The 4124-nt window shown below is 46.3% G+C and overlaps 1 pseudogene; it reads right to left on the bottom strand.

The window, feature by feature from the left end:
* LOC105528299 overlaps positions 1-331 on the bottom strand; it is a 1838-nt pseudogene extending 1507 nt beyond the window's left edge.
* Between the last annotated feature and the right edge of the window lie 3793 nt (positions 332-4124).

Here is a 4124-nt window from a genome sequence, read left to right as displayed (position 1 = left end):
CTACAGATCTTACAAATGTTGAAAAAAACCTAAGGAGATATTATAAACAACTACACACCAATAAATTCAACGACTTAGATGATAAAATGGACATAATCTTTGAAACACAAACTACGAAGGTCATTCAATAAGAAATAACTTGAGTATCTTATATCTGTCTCTTATACACATCTAGATGTGTATAAGAGACAGCCTCTGGGGTAGCTCCCCGTGTCCCACTCCGCGCCCCGACCGCGTACCTTCCGCGTCCCTCTCCCTGTCCCCTCCTCACCCGCTCAGCGCCGCGACTGCGCCCCCTTGGCGCCCCCTTTGCCAGGTCTTTCGCTAGCATCCTGCCCGCATTCGCGGCGGAGAGAAGGACGACATAGCTTGTGCAGCGTTTCAGCTTGAGCGGGCTCACCTGATGCGCTTCCTAGGCTAGGGGCGTGTGCGGATGCCGCTTGGCTGAGTCGCGGGGAACGACCGTCGCTCACGCACTAAGCGCCCTCTACACGCTGGGCTCTGAGGGTGCCGCGGCGGGGCCAGACTTTGCAGGGCTTTGGAGCGTCTCTCTCCAGGCCTGAGTCTCTCTCCTGAAGGGACTTAGATTGGGCACGGTGTGAAGGAGGGAGGTGGTGGCGAGAGGGAATTTATGTTCCGAAAGATCCCTCTGGCTGCTGGGTGGCGGGTGACTTGGGAGTGAGCTGGAGTTGCCCTACGGAGAGCAGTCAGGAGACTCCTGAGAAGTCCAGGAGGCGATGGTGAAACATGGTCGCACAAGTGCGAACTCCAAAGCGTTACACACATATGTGGGATTCGGGCATCGGTCCAGCCCCTCCCTACTCCTGAAGCCGCCCCAGGCCATCACTTGTTGGCTTGCAGACCCTCTCTCTTCTCAGAGATCCCTTCCCCACCCCAGGGTGTGCCCAGCCTGAGGCTCTCACCAGATGTGCCACATCATAGGTAAGCTGTGACCATCACCAGTACCACTATGTCCACAGCCAATGTAGAGACGTCCAGTCGGGTGCCTGCCTGGACCCCACATCAGGCCCTCAAAAGGGAGTAGCCCCCGAAAGTGTGTATGTGGGGGCTGGGGACGCCACAATCCGTAGTTCGTTCATTGATTTCAGACCCCGAAGCTTGCTTCTGTCTGTAGAATCAGAGGCAGTCTGTCTGCGGGGAACTGATTCCTGATAAACAAACTTCCAGGAGACTGAAAAAGAAAGCATAACGTCAATGTAGTATGTAAGGTTCTCACAGAGCTGTTGCGAGACAACCTCACAAATATTTGGCAGACACACACACGTGCTAGAACGGTGCCTGTGCCAAGCATGTTAGCTGTGACTGTGATGAATGGAAAGAGTGTCCAGTATGCGGGTCTGCCAAATATGGTGCTTCTCTGGGATGCTGACTAGGTCTCCAGGCACCTCAGTGGGCTTAGATTCAGAACAAATGATGGTTCATCCATCCTTGTGAAGTGTCACCGGAAGTCACTGGGGAGGCCCCCTGAAGTTCCCTGTCCTCCAACAGAACATGCCTCCCTGGTGCCTAAAGTGTCCCTGTTCACCAGATATGCGGTAGGGCTCCCCCAGGAACTGCGGGATCACATGAAAACATTCCCTTTCTTTTTCTGGCTTTCTGCCCGAAATCACTTTTTGATGACCACAGTCACTCTCCAAACAGGGCTCAAACGCTCGGGCTTCTTATTTCCAGTTATGATCACAAACCAGTCCAGCCTCTCTGTGTACACCCTCGTCGCTGTGACTAAACTTGGACGTTTCCACATCTTTTCAGCTTCAAATTTACGGATAGTCTCTTGGGCCACCTCTATACCCTTCCTGTGTGAGTTTGACCACCCAGTTTAACTCTCGGAGAATTACCCTGGAGGCTTCCCTCTGCGCTGGTTGCTGGCAATAACTGCTGTGCCTATGTGGCCAGGTTCACCATCCGCCATCCTCACCAGGCACTGATAACAACTGGGAGGACTCATATTTGTGAACTTTAGTTTACAAAGCATGTATACTCTTCTGTTTGATCTTCAGAACAATACCATACTACTGTGAATTATCATTCAACTACACACCTAAGAAACTGACGTTTAGAGTGATAATTAGAATTGTATCGGGTCTCCTAATGATTATGCAGCAGATTCAGGAAAAAACTCAACACTGATGGCCCAAGATCCTGTTTACAGTACCTCCCTCTGCCTTCCCAGTACAATTGGTAATCAACTGCCCGCTATGGCCAGGGTGCTACTGGTGGCATCACTATTCCTACCATGGGTCTTACCCAGCATCTGTGTGGCCAACAGCCACCATCATGCCCCATCAGTTGTACTGGCAACTGAAGAAAATGGCAAGTGCAGTTTGTGAATGGACAGTTAGTAAAGTGTTCACACTTCACACAAGATCCAGGGTAAATCTGTTTGAGGGGTGACAAGAGAGAGGAAGATGGAGGCATTTCAAGATAGAAAAAATCAGAGGATCACCTGCCTCCATCAATCAACGATAGCAAGACTTGGATACTAAAGTTGATTATTAGCCACAAGACTTTGGGTCAGTCACGCTGGTTCTCTGGGCCTCAGTTTCCTACTGTGTAAAAGGGACAATAAAGTTCTGGCTTTCAGTAATGGAAGAATAGATTTTTTGTACTAACCCTTCCTCCTTCCTTCTCCTCTCCCTAAGCAGCCACCACCAGCAGATAACAATTGTAAAATCTAGACAAAATATTTTTAAAAACCCATTTGTCTGAAGACATTGGAGAGTGATTAAATGCAGGCAGAAACTGAAGGGATGTCCATGAAAAAATGAACTGCAAAGAATGAGACTTAGGAGTTTGCAGCCTTTTTCTGAGGGCACACCACATGGGCGGGTTCAGTGGCAGAAGCTGCAGACTTACTAGTTTGAGGTATCAGGCAGAGCAATCAGAAAATTGGGAATGCTGAAAGGGAGGGAACTGCAGAGGGCGTGAACCCTGAAATCTAATGTAAAATTGCTCAAATCCTTGGTTGATTGCTAAGCTATTGAACTAACCTGTCAAGCATGAGGGAGACCCCAGGCAGCTTGGCAAAAAAGCAGCAGCTAGAAGCTGAAGGAACTGAGCAAAGGTTTCAGACGTTGCTCACCACAGGAGAGACAGAGTTTGGAGTCTGAGTCTAGAAAAGTTAACTAACAGCAGCATTAGAAAGTACTCTTCTAGCTAAAAGCAGAACTATCATTTGACCCAGCAATTCCATTACTGAGTATATACCCAGGGGAATATAAGTCTTTCTACCGTAAAGACACATGCACACGAATGTTAATTGCAGCACTATTCACAATAGCACAGACATGGAATCAACCGAAATGCCCATCAATGACAGATTGGACAAAGAAAATGTACATATACACCATGGAATACTATGCAGTCATAAAAAATAACAAGATCATGTCTTTTGTGGGAACATGGATGGAGCGGAAGGCTATTTTCCTTCGCAAACTAATGCAGGAACAGGAAACCAAATACTGCATGTTCTGACTTCTAAGTGGGAACTAAATGATGAGAATTTATTAACACAAAGAAGGAAGGAACAGACACTGGGGTCTACCTGGGAGGAAGGGTGGGAAGAGGAAGAGGATCAGAAAAGATAACTATTGGGTACTGGGCTTAATACCTGGGTTATGAAATAATAGGTACAACAAACCCCCATGACACATGTTTACCTATGTAACAAATCTTCACATGTACCTAAAATAAAAGTTAAAAAAAGAAAAAATTACCTTCAAAGAAATATGACAGAATCTGGAGTCTCTAGTACATATCATTCATAATGTCCAGTATCTAATCAGAACTCACAGACAAGCAAAGAAACAGAACATGGCCCATATTCAACTAAAAAGCATTCAATTGACCCCAACCCTGAGATGATCCAGCTGTTGCAATTAGCAAAGATTTTAAAGCAGCTCTTATAAATATTTGAGAATGTAAAAAAATATGGATTATGAATGAACAGATGGCAAATATCAGCAGAAAAATAAATCCTATAATAAAAGAACCAAATGGAAATTCTAGAATCAAAAATGACTGCACAAAAAAATAAAAAATTTACTTGATGGGTTTAACATCTGATTGGAGGTGGCAGGAAAAAGAGTTAGTGAACTTGTAGC

This window comes from Mandrillus leucophaeus, unplaced genomic scaffold (genome assembly GCF_000951045.1).
Source record: "Mandrillus leucophaeus isolate KB7577 unplaced genomic scaffold, Mleu.le_1.0 Scaffold71, whole genome shotgun sequence".
Classification (NCBI taxonomy): Eukaryota; Metazoa; Chordata; class Mammalia; order Primates; family Cercopithecidae; genus Mandrillus; species Mandrillus leucophaeus.
This window is presented reverse-complemented; position numbering and strand designations above follow the sequence as displayed.